The following is an 18,739-nucleotide window of genomic DNA, read 5'->3' as shown; positions in this document are numbered from 1 at the left end:
ATTTTTCAAATGAATAAATTAATGATCAGAAAGAGACAATAGCAGCCACAGGTCACCCAGCACACTGGGAGCAGAGCCAGAGCCCAAGTCCCCATTGCCTCATGCCAAGTCCGTTCATCTTCCTACTGCCCCACAGTCCTTCTGGGAGCTCCCTCCAGCTTTGCTTGTCCCATTTACCTCATTTTAATAACTCAAGAATAAGATCAAATGTATTTCTAGAAGTATGCAAGCAGCATTTAGAACCATAAGCCTTTAAATATTTATTTGCATGCCCTCTGTGCCCCCTATATTCCATATAGCTATGATATCAGGTACCATTTCCCCCTCCCATTACTACCATCATTCACAACCTGCTAAGCACTGCAATGATTTTTTTTTAATGAGCAAGACATTCTTATTCCAAGTGTTAGTACAATCCTAATTCAGGTCTCACCGTCTCAGGTTCTTGCTACCTCATAAACCTTTATTGAAGTTGCAATCCTGGTGGCAAATGGGAGCTGTAGTGAATTAATAGCAAAGTTTAAAGGAAGGTAGGCAGAGAAACCTCAGGGATGCCATGTGCAGACTCATCCACCACACACAGAGAAGTGGGAGGAGAGAAGAGGACAGTGAAGTGGCCCACCTCTACCCCACATTCTCATAGAGATAAAAGAGAGAGAAGGGACAGTGCCACCCCAAGGGAACAGAGAAAGGTCCTGGGTAGATTCACACTATGTGGGCCACCCTCCTCCTTCTCCAATATTCATACAGATGAAATGTGCTCAGAAACTAAGATCTAGGAAGCCATTCCCCAGAGGTTGATGAATGCTAGCCACAGCTGTATTATTACACCAGGATTAGACTTTTTGCCTCAGAAATGACAATAACAATGAAATTTATGGGTGATTTCATTGGTTTGGCTATTTCTTCCAGCAACCCAGGTCACAGTACCTTCTATGGCTTACAAGTTGAGCTTGGTGAGGTTTTATAGCCAAAAGAGTCATCCCCTCATGGATAACTCAGATGTAGCTTCACTTATGTTAATTAATGTGGGCCATGAAGGGTAGACACAGAGTACGGGCCCAGTCACAACGTCTGGATAGGGCCTGCCAGAGCACAAGGCCCCCCTCTTGGGCCTTGGGAGCCTCAGGTCACTGCCTTATATCAGGCTGAACATTTAACCAATCGTTGGAAGAGCACATCAAACAAAAGCGAAAGGCATGTAAGGGTTTATTTTTATTTTTAAAGCACATAGATCATGGTCAGTGTCTATTATTGAATGTTTCCTTCCCTTTCAAAGTCAAAGTTCTCTGGGCAAATGATCAGTTATCAGTAATAACCAATAAACAGCAAACATGCAAGTACCTACTATGTGCCAGGAACTGTACTAAACTCCAAGGGTGTAACAAGAAGCAGAAGACAGTCACTGACCTCAAGGAGTTCACAATCTAATGGGATTTCTTACTATTGAATATCATTACTATTGGGTCTAGAATAGTGGGTCATCTAGGCCTCGGACCCATATGTGGCATGAATTCTCTAAACCACTTCCTGTCTCTCCAACGTCTTTGTTTCTTCTTCCCAGTGTTTCCTAGTTAAGCCCTTAATGATACTTTGGAGCATTTTCCCAGGAAACAAAGTCTAGTTCACTGGCCTAGGAGCTTTCTGGCTACATCCCTATTTGTTGTCACTACCAGCCCCCTATTAGTCAGATTTGTTCTGTCCTTCTAGGTTCAAAGGTCCTTCTCCTTGGTTAAGAAAATGAATTCAAAATGGCTCACGATCATTCTGTGCTTTGAAATTTGCAGAGCGCTTTGCATGTTCTATCTCATAAAAACCTTGTTAGAGGTTATTTACCCCATTTTACAGATGAGGAAACTGAGGTTGGAAAGGTTAAGTGACACGGCCAGAGCCACACAGCTAGTATGGGCTGGGGCAAGATTCAAACTCAGGTCTCTCTGACTTCCAAGTACAACACTCTAACCACTAAACCACCCAGCTGCCCATTGACCAGCTCTACCAGTTAGGCAGTCAGTCAACAAGCATTTATGAAGTGCTTACTGTGTGATAACTACTAGGGATATCAAGAAGGGAAAATAGTATTCCCCCCTGGGGAGACATCACCTAAATAAGTAGATATGAGCATGATGCAAGGTTATGTGAGAAGTAGCTGGTAGCTAGAGTGGCCAGGAAGCCCAAGGTGAGAATTGAGCTGAATCTTGAAGGAAGTCAGTGAGGTCTGGGGGCATTCCAGCAATGAGGGACAGCCAATGAAAAAGAACAGGTAGAAAATGGAGTGCCATATTCAAGAATCACCAAATTGGCCAACAGAAGAGTAAATAAAAATGTATAAACAAGCTACAGACTGAATAAAAAAGAAATAATTAAAAGAGAGGAGACAGTAGATGTAAGAGGGCTTGGGAAAGGCTCCCTGTAGAAGATGGGACTTAGAGGGAGCCAGGGCTTTCAGTAGACAGAGAAGAGGAGGGAGAATGTTCCAGGCCTGAAGGACAGACAGAGAAAATGCCCAGAGCAGAGAGATGGTGAGTCTTGTCTGTGGAATAGGCAGGAGGCTGTAGTCATTGGACTGCAGAGTAGGTCTCACCCAAGGAGGGTGAAAGACTGCAAAGCTGGGAAGGGTCTGAGTGATGAATGGTTTTGAATGCCAATCAAAGGATTTTATATTTAATCCTGGAGTCTATAGGGAACCACTGGAGTTTATTGAGGTGTGTGTGTTTGGGGTGGGGTGGGGGGGCAGAACATGACATGACTGGACCTGTATGTGCTTTACAAAAATCACTTTAGGGGCTGAATGGAGGATAGACTTCAGCGGGGAGAGGCTTGAGGCAGGCAGACCCCCCAGCAGCTACTGCCAAGGTCCTGGGGTGAGGTGATAAATACCCGAACCACAGGAGTGGCAGTGTCAGAAGAGAAAAAAAAGGTGATATTCAAGGACTATAAAGGTGAAATTGATAGCCTTTGACAAGATTGAATATGGGTGGGTGAAAGATAATGAGCAGTCCAGGATGATTCCTGGTAATTCCAGTAATAGGCAAAGTAGGAAGAGGGAGGCACTTGGGGGAAGATATCAAGCTCCATCTTAGACATATTGAGTGTAAGACACCTACTGGATATCTAGTTCAAGAAGTCTGAAAGACAGGTGGAGATGTGAGACTGGAGGTCAGCAGAAATCTTGGGGGAGGATAGGTAGATTAGAGATTCATCAACATAGAAATGGTACTTAGATCTATGGGAGCTGATGAAATCACCAAGTAATGTATGGAAGGAGAAGAGAAGAGGACACAGCAAAGAGCCTTGAGAGATGCTTAAAGTTAGAAGGTGTGATCTGGATGAAGATCCAGCAAAAGAGACCAAGAAACATAGGAGAACTGGGAGAGAGGGGTGTCCCAAAAACAGAGAGAGAAAAAATATACAGGAGGAATGGGTGATCAGCACCATCCAAGGCTGCAGAGAGATCAGGAAGAATGAGAATCGAGAAAAGACCACTGGCTTGGGCAACTAAAGATCATTTGGAGAGAACACCCCGATGGAATGATAAGGTTAGAAGCCAAATTATAAGGGGTTATGAAGAGGTAGAGGTAGAGTTGCAAAAGCAGAGACACCGAGTGTGATGACCTTTTCAAAGAGTTTAACCACAAAGGGCAGAAGACATGTAGGATTATAGTGCCTTTCCCCCTCCCCCTTACCCCAAACAAGAACGAAACAACTGTATCCAGCTTTGTTAAAGATACTGTTCATGAACAAACATGGTATCAAGCAGGACATGGGCTTTGATCAGTAGCTGTATACAACAGCTTTTAGACTGGCCTTCTCTGTGGACTACCCAAATACATGAAGTCACTATAAAACCTGATCTTTGTTTTATAGTTTAAACAGGAAAAGTTTAGAGTAAAGATAGACACTTTCTCATTGAATGTATTTGTTTAACAACTTTTCATGAGCCTTCCATGATTTTGAGAAAAGAAAATGAAAACTGCAGAATACTTAATTACAAAACATACCCATCATGGAAGGAATGCTGGTTCTTTTGGGGAGGCTGTCTTAGGGCCATAATTCAAGTCCAGATTGCCTGAAAGACAGGTATCCAACACAATGGATTTGGAGGTGGGAGAAGAGAGGGAAATGAGGGCAGGTCCTGGTAGGTCCCTTTGTTTGAAGGAGTAAAATAAATACTTATGGCAGACAAGGAAAAAAATATATACATTTTCAAAGTTATCCACTCCAACCCCCACCAGACAGGCTAAGGGTATCAGTGTTCAAACTGATGCATCTGATGTGTTTGTGTGTGTGTGTGTGTGTGTGTGTGTGTGTGTGTGTGTGTGTGTGTGTGACAGACACACAGACACGGAGACAGGGAGGAATAGAGAGTAAGTATATCAGGGAACCTCCTCTTTCAAGAGGAGTTCTCTCAAAAACTAGGAGAGGAAGAAATCCCTACCCATGTTAACCCAATTTCTGAGACACACTATCTGTGAGATCTTCCACATCCTGCCAAAACACCAACAAGCATTCTCTGTGCTAATAACATAGTTTAAAAGTACAAAAGTAGAACAAATTCTGCATTTTTATAAAACTTGATTTTAAAATAGCATTTCAAGCTGCGCAGTCCCCAAAAGTGCAGTTATCAAAAAGCCCCATGATTCACTTGGCATCTCCAGCACCTTCAGTTTTCCAAGCCTGGTCTGTTTTGGCATGTTCATCTTCTGCAGGGTCACTGCCATCCTTACTGGGATCACCCTTTTCCCTTTGGGTCATTTCTCTCCCTTCTTTGCAGGTGCCTCTTTGGGTTTGGGTTCTGGCTTTGGAGGGGCAGGGTTAGCAGACAGTCATGATTCACCCATAGTCTTGGTCTCATCTCCCTTAGCTTCTCCCTCAGCCTCTCTCGGGCATAGTGGTGATGGCGGCAGTTGAGAGTGACTGTCCCCAATCTGGGAATCATTCTAGGCCTCTCCTTCAAGATGACAATATCTTAAAAATACACAGAAAGGAACAGAAGGATGTTCAGAAGGAAACACCAATAAGCAAGAAAGCTTTGAAAGTAAGTTGCATATAATAGAGACAAACATTTCACATACGCTCCTCTTTCTCTGTTCTACTTTGGGTGTGGAAATGTTCTCTCAGTCTGTCTCTGTCCCTCTGTCTTGGTCTCTCTCTAGTATTCATTAAATTCAGAATTTTTTTTAAATTAAAAATTAGTAAGCTTCCAGCATGCCACCTGAAGCACCATTTTAAATCCTAAGTCAAACCTGGAGCTTCCCAGGACCTTTAAAAACCTAAGCTGAAAGTCAGGTGGGAAGGAAGGGGAAGGAAGGCATCAGTAGTAAAAATATGGCCAGAACAATGGCCTGAACAGCAGGGAGGGCTCAAGGGAAAATGTCCTGGAGCAAATGTATTACAGCAAGCAGAGGATAAACAGCCAAAGTCACAGTGACCTTTCAGAGAGTCAGCCTGTATTGAAATCCAATATCCATTTAGTGGACATGACAATTTTGTAGGGCAATTGTAAAGCATCATGAGGGCCAGGGATTATACCTCCACAACTGACAAGATGCCCTAACAGCATTGGGGTAGAAAGGGTTGAGAGGCCTGAAAAGGATCAAGCCACGAAAAGTTTCAATCCTGACTTTTCAAAAGAGGCCAAGTGGGAAACATGGAAAAGGGGAGAACTGAGGCAAACAGGCTTCAAAGTGAAGTGAATACATTCAGATACAGTTTTATCTTGGGCAACATATATGACCAGTCACTCAATAAGCATTTATTATTTGCCTATTATGTACCAAGCACTGTGTTAGGCACTGGGAAAAGAGAGGCAAACCAAACCAAACCAAACCAAACCAAGCAAAGTGCTGCTCTCAAGTTCACAGTCCAATGGCAGAAAAAATGACCATGCCCAAGCAAACTATAAACTGGATGAATCTGAGAAAATAAGGTAAGGAACTCCCAGGAAGGCGCATTGCGAAAGGCTTCTCACAAGAGGTGGGGTTTTATCTAGCAATTAAAAGAGACCAGGAGGCAGAGATGAAAAGGAGAGCATCCCAGGCGTGGTGACAGCCAGTGAAAAGGCCATGTCTGGAGACGGAGGCTCTTGTGTGAGGACACCATCGTCACTGGACTGCACAGTATGTAGGGGGAAGGGGGAGGGGAATAAGAGGGTATAAAAAGACCAGAAAGAGAGGAGGGACCCGGGTTATGAATGTCAATCAGAGAATCTTATATTTGAACACAGAGGCGATGAGGAGCCACTCAAATTCATTGGAGAATAACATGGTCAGACCAGGACTTTAGGAAAACCAATGTCCCAATTGAATGGAGATGGATGGATTGGAGTGGAGAGGGATTTGGGACAAGAAGACTAACCAGCAAGCTATCCAAACAGTCTGGAGACAGGGCCGGAGTGTGGCACCATGCAAGAGATATTACCAAAGTTGAGACAAGACTTGGATATCAGGGTGGGAATGAATGAGGAGTCAAGGCTGACAAGGAAGTCAGGAAGAGGGGAGGGTTTGGGAGAAGAGAAAGAGCTCAGGTTTGGACATGCATTATTTAAGATGTTGTTACTTAAATATCTGAGTCTCAGTTTCCTTACCTGCAGAATAGGTACAAGAATACTTGCTGCAATGCACAGGTTTGTTGAGAGGAATATAAACACCAAAACATTACAGAAATTAGAATTATGACTTCCGTGCTGCATACCATTGTTTCAGGGGACTCCCTTCTCCAAAGAATATGCCTCACCACTTACGTTCCTACACCATCCTAGGAGGCTTCATGAAATGGCTATGCTCCTGAAAAATCTCTATGTAAATTCAATGGCTTTATGGCAGAAGCTCCAGCTTAAAGGAATTGGTTCATATAAGAAAGGCCTTACTTGTGTGTGGATTATCAACTGTAGGACTTCCATAAAATCAGAAAAGTCTTGAACTAAAGAAAAGATTTTAACCAAACAGGGCAATTGCAAAGGACAGTGGGGAGAACATGGGGGAGGGGAGCTGAAAAGGAGTCTGGGGACCTCAGTTTGGATTCTGACCCTAACACTTCAACAATAAGTGTGGATTCAGCACCTTCTACTCTATGTCAAACACCGAGTGAAATTGGCCTATCCATACCTGCCAAGGTCCCAGGGTCTCCAGAGCTGATCTGCTTTTCACTTCAAGCCATACATTGGAAATTCATTTCCTTGGTCTAGGTCCTGATCACATCAACCACCATAAGATAGAGCTTGTTTAGATACCATTGGTATCCAGGAGCAACATCTGATAAATCAGCATCGACATTCTTTTCACTCCAAGAGAGATAAATCTCCCTTTGGCTGCTCTGGCAAAATGAGCTTCCTTCTCACCTTGGGGTTGTTTGTTTTCAATTATAATTCCTAAAAGTACATACTCTGGACCAGGCATTGTCTTAAAAGACAGGGGAGATATAGAAATGAGAGTCATTATAGACATGACTTGGAGTGAGTGGAGCCACAGTGTACAGGCCTGGAGTCAGGAAGACCTGAGTTTAAATCCAGCCTCAGACACTTACTAGTTGGGTGACCCTGGCCAAGCCACTTAACCCTGTTTGCCTCAGTTTCCTCATCATAAAATGGAGATCATAATGGCACTTACCTCCCAGAGCTGTTGTGAGGATTAAATGAGATTATAATTGGAAAGTATTTAGCACAGTCCCAGGCACATAGGAAACACTATATAAATGTTAGTCATTCTTGTTGTTGCTACTCTGGAACGTGGCCTCTGTCTTTGAGGAGTGATAGTCTAATGGGAAGTTATGATGCCTAAATCACTAGAATATGTAGGGGGTGTAGTTGGAGGTTGAGACAAGGTGTTCTAACAAGGATTAATGCATCCTTTGTGGTAGGTCTGCACAATGGGGAAAGAACCCACCTTCTAGTCAGATGGACAGCCTTCATGCCCAAACCTTTCCCTCCTTTTGACCTTCCCATTATTGAGAAGAGAACCATCAATCTCCCAATCACCCAGGCTTGCAAACTGGCTATCAACATGGAGGCCTGTCTCCAATTCCAGTTAGGTGCCAAGTCCTCTCCTTCCATCTTTTAAGCATCTATCATCTATGGCCTTTTGTCTCTTCTGATGCTATTACCACCATAGCACAGGACCTCATCACTGTCCTGGGCTATTGACTTCTATTGAATTCCTTGCCTCAAGTCTCTCCCCACTCCAAGCCATCCTTCACTCAGCCATCCAAGTTGGTCTTCTTAAAGCACAGAGTTGATCATGTCACTCCCCTATTCAACAAACTCCAGTGGCTCCCTAACACTTCCAGGAAGGAACAGAAAATCCCATCTGGCTTTCAAATCCTCTCATAACCTGGGCCTTTCCTAACTTTTAAGTCTTTGTAAACACCACTACTGCAGTCCTTAATGTCAATTGGGATTCCTTGCTATCCTTCAAACACCACTCCCTCTCTCAACTACAAGCATTTTGCTGTCTGTCTCCCATGTCTGCAGCTTTCTTCCTCTTCATCTCCATCTCCATGATTCTTATTTCCTTCAAGCCTCAGATAAAACCCCACCTTCTAAAGAAGCCCTTCCTGTTGGACATTCTTGCTACTGCCTTCTCTCTGGAATAATCTCTAATTTATCCTTCATGTGTCCTGTTTGTACATAGCTATTTGCATATTGTTTTCCTCATTTTACTGTAAACTCCTTGAGGGCAGAGCCTGTCTTTTGCTTTTCTTTGTATCTCCAGTTCTTAGCACAGTATCCAGCACATAGTAGGTGCTTAGTAAATCTTAGATGATGGACTTGAAATTTGGCCTGCAAGTATTCTTATGAAGAGAACAGAATAAGCAAGTAGTGGTCGCATTGAAAACTTACTCCTGGTCTGGATTCCATAACTGCACAGGTGTTTTATTTCCTAGAGTCCTGACATCAAAGAGCATCATTTTGAGATGCATGGCTGTTATTTCCATTTCTCCAGAGATATCATCAGGTAACAGTCAATTAAGATCAGAAAGTATTTGACAGACAAAAGATCAGAAATCACGCATTCCTCTGAAATACGGGACTGTCGTTGAAGATCATAAATTCTCCATCCTGAAGTTATGTGTCTTGGAATAAAAAGAATTAAGAGCAGCCAGTCAGCTTTACATTTCCCTTTCAACTCTGCAAGGCATTTCCTTTTCCTTTAAACTAACAAGGCATGAAGAAAGAGCCTTAACTTGCTTTTCCCTGGAGAAGTTGAGACAAATGCAGTTTGCCTCCTACAGGCAAATCCCTTGGCTTGCATCGCACTAACCGGGTAGACACATTCCTCCTGAAGGAAGAGGAGCTCTTCTGAGACAGAATAGCCTGGAGGAGAGCTGGGATTTAAAATCCCTGATGTCCACCTCACCCTTATGCCTTTTGTAGGGAATGGTCAATAAATGACTTTGATTGTATGTGCAAATTATTTTTAACTGGACTTTGTGATAAAGGAAAAAGAAAGAGTGTCTATACTGATGAAGTCATAGATCCATCAAAGTTTTTAAAAGGCTAATAAAATAAGGATCATGAATTTACATAGCACTTTCAGGTTTAAAAGAATTTGCAAGCACTCTATCTTTTTTTGTTTGTTTGTTTTGGCTTCACAATGGCCCTCTGATGAATGCAGTGGAGATATGATTACTCCAATTGTATAGATAAGGAAAATGAGAATCCAAAACTTATCCAAGTGAGGGGCAAAGATGGTATTCAAGTTATGGTCTCTCCTAATCTGAAGCCAAATGCACATTTCATTTCACATCTCCCATAAGAACGGGATTCCAGAAAGAATTCCCTTGCATTAGATGACAGAATGCCAAAGGGATCAACAATCTAAGATAACCTCCATAAATCAGTAGCACCCAGTATCCTGGGAAGGAGTGATCACTGGGTTCAGGATATTACCTAGAAGCCAGAGTCAGGTCATAGAACATCACAGCTGGAAGTCCTCAATAAGTTGTCTTTTCTTCCAGCTTGAAATTCACAGATCTGTGAAGTGAGCTTCACTTAATGTGGATCAAGCCCTTCACAAGCCTGTTTGCTCTTCCATAGAAACCCTTCAGTTTACTGATGTCCCTCCTAAATGGTGTAAGCAGAATGGCCATTGTTTTCTTTGAGTGACTCAGTTTATCTCATTGAGCCTTGCTGGATGCTGGGCCCCAGGCCCAGAGCCCTGTTAGGTGTGGAACCTTGGTGCTAGCTCCAGGGAGGGCCTAGTTTACATGTCTGGGACAGCAGACGCTTTTAGACCACGTGGGTTTAGGTCTGCCTCTTTGTGACGATTCATGGGGCTGGCTAAGGGGAGGTGTTAACTCCAGAGCCATGCCCTATTGGGTGTTAACCTAGTCTACAGGGATGTGAACCTCCCAGGGTCCTAGGGGGAGGGGCCAACTCAAGAACCAATCAGCTCTGGTCATTCAGGCGATGCTTGATGATGTCAAAAACTCTACAAGAGGAGAGAAGACAGCTTGAAGACCCATTTTCAGTTGGAGCAGCAGTGGTGGCGAGCATGACTCTGGGCCAGCCCTTGTTCTGAGCTTTCGGGCTGAACCTAGGTGTTGGTAACTATGAATTGTATTGGGTCTGTCTGTTGATATTTGTAATTTGTTTGTATTTTGTTCTGAAGTTCAAGGTGCTGGTTTTTTTCCCCTGAACTAAATGAATGTTCTGAAGTTCAGGGTGCTGACTTTTTCCCCTGAACCAACTGAATGCTTTCGGTATGCTCCCCTGAACTAACTGAATGCTCTCTGTATGCTGGATTAAAGTAAGCTTGTCAACCCCTTCACCTTGCTTCCCTTGGTTAAGCAGATCAAAAAAACCTGTGCCGCCGGCAGCTTTCTGGGTGCTGGCTATGGGTGGATTTTACACCCCCACAGAAGCTGCTAGCCAGGTTGTTAAAACAAATGGAGAACATCCATTTCTATTGTGCAATTCTATGAATGCAGTGGGAATGGAATAGATCCTTCATAGACATAAGGCACAGGATTCTACAAACATGGTAGGAATTGAACACAAAGCATGGGATCCTTGGTTTGGAACTGGAAGGGACCTGTAGAAGTTATCTAGTCCAACCTTTATCCCACAAGGAAACTGAAGCCCAGAGAGGTGAAGGCACTTGTTTAGGTTGACACAGAGGCAAGTGGAAATGGCGGGATTCAAACCCAGTCCTCTAATGCTAAATTTAGTATTCTGATGGAGTGAGAGCTGAGAGGACCAGGGATGTCTTCATGGAGCAAGGAGCACCTGAGCTGAGAAAGAAGAGAAGAGAATGAGAAGAGAAGACAAGACAAGATGAGATAAGATGAGTTCTGAAAACTAGAGGTGAAGAGGAAAGGCATTTAGACATGGTGGAAAACATGTGCAGAGGCAAGAAAGTATGATATGGAAGAGTGAGCTGGGATAACACCAGCTGGGTTAGATGGGTTGGAATGTAGAATTGGTAAAGAAGAATAATACGAAGTAAGAATTGGAAGGGAGGTTGGAATCAAATTATCCAAGGCCTTAAATGTCAAGATGAGGAGTTTGTATTTTATCATAAAAAACCCACACAAGATTTCTTTTTTTTTAATTTGGAAGGTGATGTGTTCAGACCAAGGTCTTAGGAATATTATTTTGGCAAGCATAGGGAGAATAGATTGGAGAAGGGAAAAACTGAAAACCAGGAATCCAAAGAGTTCGTCATTGCAACAGTCCAGGCAAGAGGGGATGCAGGTTTGAAATAAAGTGGTGATCATGCAAGAAAAGAGGGTAGATTCCAGAGGTGTTATGGAGGCAGACTAGACAGGAATATTCAGATTCATAACTTCAGAAATCAAAAATTATAAGGACTTCAGAGGGCATCTCTTGAATCCCTTCTACCACATCACTGACCAGTGGTCATTCAATGTTTGTTTTGAGGACCTCAAGCAAAAAGGAACCTACTTCCTCCTGTGATATCACACTCCATCTTTTGATTCCTTGTATTGGTAATTAAGGTGGGACTTTTTTACTGTTTTAGAATGCTAAATTAATTAAGTTTTTTTGATTGAGTCTTACTAGGTGCAAAGCTCCAGGCACACACCCTTTAGCTAACTAGGTGCTAAACCCCAGGCCCACACCCTTTTACTAATTGGGTATGAAGCCCTAGGCTGGTTAGCAAACTAGTTCCCTAGTTTGAGAGAGGTGGGAAGCCCCCAGGGCCTGTGTTGGTAACCAAAAATGGGCTCCTTAGCACTTAGTCAACAAGTGCCCTTGACTAGTTTGGCTTTTTCCCCTGAACTGAATGCTGTTTGTATGTTGGATTGGAGTAAGCTTGTCGGCCCCTTCACCTTGCTTCCCTTGCTTAAGCTGATTGAAAGAACCTGTGCTTTACCAGTCAACCCCTTCACCTTGCTTAAGCAGATTGAAAGAACCTGTGCTTTCCCCGGCATACCTTACACCGCCGCAGAAGCCGGACGGTTAAAAACAGCTTCCGTTGGAGCCAGAGGCTGCTACAGCTACAGCCACAGCCGAAGCTGAAGCAGGAGCTGCCGGTAGCAGAGTTGACCTATGGGAGGAAGCTGAACAAGAACTTGAGGCCAGTGGGTAATCTTTTTACCATAGAGGGGAAGCATGTATATGATTTTGCTGTACACCATCATGCTTCTCTGTGGCCTCCTGGTTACTCTTGTGAGGCATACTTATTGGGCCTGGAAGCTTTTGATCAATATATCAAAATGGGGATGCTGGTTCATGGGTTGGTTACTGTGGAGCCTAAATATATGCTTTGATTCTTCTGCCTCCTACTTTGAGAGTTTCTTATATCTGGCGGTTCCAAACCTTTCAGACATATGTATGATCCTCTTTGAAATTATAAACTCTGCCCTCCTAATACAGGGCCCTAAGGAGAGTTGCTAAGACCAGAGCCTATGGTATGTGCCTAAATTCTGGTTGATCAGATGGGATGATGTCTGAGAACTGTATAAAAAGAGAGAACAGAGTTATTTGCTTGGGGCTCTCAGCCACTGGAAGAGTGCCTCTGGGCAAGCAGTTGTTAAGAGCCTCCTGGCTCATCAACCCAGATGTTGATACTTTCCTGCTAACTATGAATTGTGACTTGGTCTATTTATATTGTGTATGTTTGTAATTTGTTTGTATTTGCTCTAAAGTTCAGGTTGCTGGCTTTTCCTCCTGAACTAAGTGAATGATATTTGTATGTTGGATTAAAGTAAGATTGTTAATGCTTTAATGTTACTTTCCTTAGTAAAGTAGATCAAAAGCACGTGTGCTGGTGGCTCTTGTTGTTGGGCTTGTGTTGGTCTTTCAGCCTCACATTTTTATTTAAAGCTTTGAGTTCCAAATTCTATCCTTCACTCCCTCTCCTCCCCCCTCCCTGAGACGGTAAGCAATCAGATATAGATTTTACATGTGCACTTATGTAAAACATTTCCATTTTTGTCATTTTGTACAAGAAAACTAGAATAAAAGAAAGAAAATGAGAGAAAGAAAGTGAAAATAACATGCTTCAATCTGTATTCAACCAATATCAGTTTGTTCTCTGGAGGCAGATCATATGCGTCACCATGAATCCTTTGGACTTGTCTTAGATCATTGTGTTGCTGAGAATAGCCAAGTCATTCACAGTTGCCATTGAACAAAATTGCTGTTACTGCGTACAACATTCTCTTGGTTCTATTTACTTTATCATGCATTAGTTCATGTAACTCCATGTTTTTCTGAAATTATCCTGCTTCTCATTTCTTATAGCACAAAAATATTCCATCATAATCATATACCACAGCTCATGCAACCATTACCCAATCAATGGGCATCCCTTTGATTTCCATGTCTCAGCTACCATGTAAAGAACTGCTATAAATGTTTTTGTACAAATAGGCCATTTCCCCTTTTTAGCGATGTCTTTGGGATATAGTGGTATTGCTGAATCAAAGGGTATACACAGTTTATAACCATTTGGGCATAGTTCCAAATTGCTGACCAGAATGATTGGATCAGTGGTTTATTAGTGTCCCAGTTTTCACACATCCCCTGCAACATCCAACACTTTCCTTTTTTGTCATATTAGCCACTCTGATAGATGTGAGGCAGTACCTCAGAGTTGTTTTAATGTGCATTTCTCTGATCAATAGTGATTTAGAGCATCTTTTTTCATATGACTGTAGATAGCTTTGATTTCTTTATCTGAAAACTGCCTGTTCATATCCTTTGACCATTTATCAACTGGAGAATGACTTGTATTTTTATAATTTTGACTCAGTTCTGTATATATTTGAGAAATTAGGCCTTTATTAGAGATATTTGTTGCAAAATTTCCCCCCAGTTTTCTGTTTTTCTTATAGTTTTGGTTGCATTGGTTTTGTTTGTGCAAAAGCATTTTAATTTTATGTAATCAAAATTATCTCTTTTAAATTTTGTGATGCGCTTTGTATCTTCTGGGTCTTTAATTCTTTCCTGATCTATAAACCTGACAGATTAATTATTGCATGATCTCTTAATTTGCTTATGGCATGACCCTTTATGTGTGAAGTCTGTACCCATTTTTACCTTATTTGGTGTACATTGTGAGATGCTGGTCTTTACCTAATTTCTGCCATTCTGTTTTCCAGTTTTCTGAACAGTTTTTCTCAAATATTGAGTTTTTGTTCCAAAATCTTTGATTTGGGCATTTATCATATACTAGAGTACTGGGATCATTTACTATCATGTAATTTGCACCTAATTTATTCCACTGATCCACTACTCTGTTTTCTAGCCAGTACCAGATTGTTTTGATAATTACTGCTTTATAATACAGTTTGAGATCTCTCAGAACCACAAAACCTTTCAAATTGATCTTTCTAATTCTTGGGCTTGGGGGTGAAGGGTTTCCTGACCCCAGGCCAAATCCTTTTAGGCTCTTTGCAATTTTTACCCATTGTTATTAATTCTTTCCTTGGGTCAATAAAAAACTTCAAAAGTTTGAAGACAACTGTCATGTCCTAAGCCTTCCCCAATCTTGTCTTCTCTAAGTTAAACAACCCCAATTCTTTCAGTTAATCATCATATGGACATAACTCTTGGCCTTTCAACTTCCTGGTCTCCCTCTTCTGGATAATCTCCAGCTCCTTAAAATGCCCTTTCTAAAACATAGAGTCTGGAAGTGAATCGAACACTCCAGACAGGGGCTCTTGAGGGCAGAAGACAGAGGGATTCTTTGTTTCCTTATTCCTGGAAGTAGGTCTCTCTCTATGCAGTCAAAGCTGCCATTAACTTTCTTGGTTTCCTCAACACTCCATTGACTCATATTGAACTTGTTGTCCATTAGTATTTATGGTGATGGATTTGATATGTTCGGGCTTTTTTGAGGTGGAGAAAGGAAAGGGAGCAAAAGAAAAGAGTCAGAGTCTGGTTGATTGAAAGGAATGGAATACACCTTTATTAAGCACTTACCAAGTATTTTACAAATATCCCATTCAATCTTCATAACAAGCCTGGGAGCCAGGTGCTAATCCCCATTTTAGAGTTGAGAAAACTGAGTCAGGCAACAGTTAAGTGTTTTAACCAGAGTCACCTAGCCTAAGTGTCTAAGGACAGATTTGACCTTAGGTCTTCCTGACCCTAGGCCCAGCACACCACATGTTGAGCCACCAAGTTGCCTCTATTACATTGGCGTTCTCAACATAAATAGGCAAGTTGTGAGAAGAGGCATATTTAAGAGAAGGATTAGGCTTTTAGCTTTTGGATATGTTCAAGTTGAGATGTCAGGGGGATTTGAGAAGAGAAGGTGAGCAGAGAATTTCAATCATTAATCAATAAAATTCATTAAGCACCTACTGTGTTCCAGGCAGTGTTCTAAGTTTGAGATGGGAGCACAGGAAATAGAAAAGAGCTGAATATGCAGATTCAGAAGCCATTGGAACAGACTTGATAATTGAACCCATGTGAAAGTGGATGAGATGACTGAAGAGAGAATGTAGACAAAGAGGTCCCAGAAAAAACTCTCAAGGCTCACCCACACTTAGAGTGAGGCAACTTGCATAATGTCCCAGCCAAGGAGATTAAGCAGGAACAGTGAGACAGGTAAGAGGAGAACCAGGAGGGAGCAGTGTCAAGAAAAGCCAGTGAAAAGAAAGTATTCTGGAGGAAGATGTGGTTAGTAGAAGGAAAGGCTAAAAAGAAGTCAAGGAGGTTGAAAACTGAGAAAAAGCCATCAGATTTAGTATTTAATAAACCACTGACAAACTTGGAGGAAAAAGTGTTAGTGGAATAGTGGAGTCTGAAATAAGCCTTCAAAGCAATGGGAAATGAGTGGGAGGTGAAGGGTAGAAGTTTGGGAGTGAAAGAGAAAAGAGATGGAGGCTAATAACAAAGGATAAAGTCAATGACAATTTGTTAAGGATGGTGGGAACCCAGGAAAGAAATCTTTCAGGAATATGTAAAGAGCTATCTTTCTCAAGTAGGGGCCTTATATTCTGGGATAAAACTTGGGAAGTGACAAAGAGGGCTCCAAACACAAGCAGCCTTGCTGACAACCCAAGCCACCTTTGGTGGGAAGCCTCTTGGTTTGGATTTGACTCTAATTCAGGCAAGACTGGGGTGAGGCTGACTCCTGGGGAGAACTCCAAGGATGGGGTCAATGAATCTGAGGGACAGTTAGATGAAGGGCTAGCTCCCATTGGCCTTTCCATGGAAGATCAGGGTTAACTATTCCTCTAGTCAGACTAGCCCTCTTAGACTTCTGTAGATTTCCTGTGCTGTTTGTTATTTTAAACCCCTATTTCCTTCTATTTGCTTACAGCAACAGCAAAAAAACTCCAGAAACAAATGTTGTGTGTTTATTTCAAGGACAGCAGAATAGGGAAGTAGTTAAAAATTCACAACTTTTCAGAGCTTGGAAGAATCTTAGAGGCCATCTCTTTCAACTCCCTCTTTTTATAGTTGGTGAAGATAAGACCAAAAGATGGAAAGTGACTGGCCCACTGGGATTCTATTGGAGGCCTTCTGACGGCCAAGTCTTTCCACTCAGGCCTAATGTTTCAATCTTCATTCCTACCTGCAAAAGAGTTGGCTGAAAGGATAATGGAAAGGTAACTGTGGGTATGCATTGACCTGGGCCTAAGATTCCCAAGTCAGAGAAAGTGAAAACACTGAGAGTGGGCACTGAGTGTGCCAAAGAATCCCCCATTAGTCCCAGCCCTTTAGGACCTGTTATCTGAGCTGCTTCCCTATAAAAATGGTAGATTCTGCAAGCGCTGTCAAGTCCACAAGCATTTATTAAGTGCCTCCTCAGGTTCAGGATCTATTATGCAGGGTTATTATAAGGGTCAAATGAGATGAACAGAGATCCTGGGAGAAGATAATGTGCAAACTGTGGGCAAATGAGTTAAATTGTTTTGGAGATGGTCTCAGAGGGAGATCACAAAGATTCAGGGAGACTGGGAAAGACTTCTTGCTGAGACCTGAAGGAAGCCAGGGAAGCCAGGGGGCCAAGACGAGGAGGGAGGAAGATCCGGATGTCAAGGACAAGAAATCTTCAAGGCTTATGTTGAACCCTGTAATCCCTTGCTCTGTGTTAGTTCCAGCTCCCTCTCCTCTGACTTTGGCCCAGGCCCTGCTGCAGTGCTGAGATTGCCCTGCCTCTCCAATGCTCTGTAGTGAAACCAAGTTTCTCCAGGTTCTCATTGCACAACCCTCTCAAATCAGCCACTAGAACAAATATGAACCATATTTTCTATTCCTTTGAGTCCTGCATCCACAAAAGTTTCAATTTCTCATCACAGCAGGAGTTTGCTGGCCTGGTAGAGTTCAAGGGAGGCCGGGGCTTCAACAATTAAAGAAATGTTTAAGAGGCCATTTTAATTACTGATGTTTTTAGGGGAAATGAACAGTAATTAAAATGCATTTTCCCCAAAGAAAAGGGCAACTATGTAATAGAATCCCTGCAAATGGATATTGGGAGGCACCTACAATAACTATTCAGCCAAAAGCAGACCTGAACAAGACCTACTCTGGAGTTCTTCCAAAACTTGAGAGCCAGAGACACGGAGTGGGAGGATCAACAAGGACTGATGATGCTTTCCTTCCTGCTGATTTCTCCCATTTCTTTTGTTTCAGGGTGACCTAGATAATCATGGGATTTTAGGTCTAGAGCTGGAAGTAAACTCCAGAGGTCATCTAACCCAATCCCCTCATTTTTGTAGACTAGGCTTCTTAAGCACAGAGAGATTAAGTGAATTGTCCTGGTTCCCACACCTAGTGAATGTTAGAAGTGAAATTTGTCAGTGACTTTGATGCTTTGGTGAATCCTTGTTCTCACCAATGGGGACATTCCCTACACTGCTGATTGCCACCCACCCATGTCTTCTCATGATTGTTTGTTGTTCAGGTTTTTAGGAGATCCCTTCTTGGATCATTGCCTTGTTGTGGCTCAATGAAACTATGAGCTATGCCATGCAGAGTTACTCAAGATAGACAGGTCATAGTGGAGAGTTCTGGCAAAAGGTGATCCACTGGAGAAGGAAATGGCCAACCACTTCACTATTTTTACCAAGAAAACCCCATGGACAGTAGTAAAATTATTAAAGAGATGACATTCAAAGTTGAGCCCTTCAGGTTTGAAGGTGTCCAATATGCTACAAGGGGAGAGCAGAGGACAATTATAAGTAGCTACTCGACTAGTAAAGTGGCTGGGCCAGGGCTGAAAGGAAACTCAGCAGCAGATGCATCTGGTGATGAAAGGAAAGTCTGATGCTATAAAGATCAATATTGCATAGAAACCTGGAATGTAAGATCTATGAACCA

The 18,739-nt window shown here is 42.4% G+C and overlaps 1 pseudogene; it reads right to left on the bottom strand.

Moving 5' to 3' along the window:
• Positions 1–4,641: 4,641 nt before the first annotated feature.
• LOC118856496 lies at positions 4,642–18,266 on the bottom strand (annotated as a pseudogene).
• Positions 18,267–18,739: the final 473 nt, after the last annotated feature.

This window comes from Trichosurus vulpecula, chromosome 7 (genome assembly GCF_011100635.1).
Source record: "Trichosurus vulpecula isolate mTriVul1 chromosome 7, mTriVul1.pri, whole genome shotgun sequence".
NCBI lineage: Eukaryota > Metazoa > Chordata > Mammalia > Diprotodontia > Phalangeridae > Trichosurus > Trichosurus vulpecula.
Note: the sequence above shows the minus strand (reverse complement) of the source record. Positions and strands in the feature narration are given on the sequence as shown.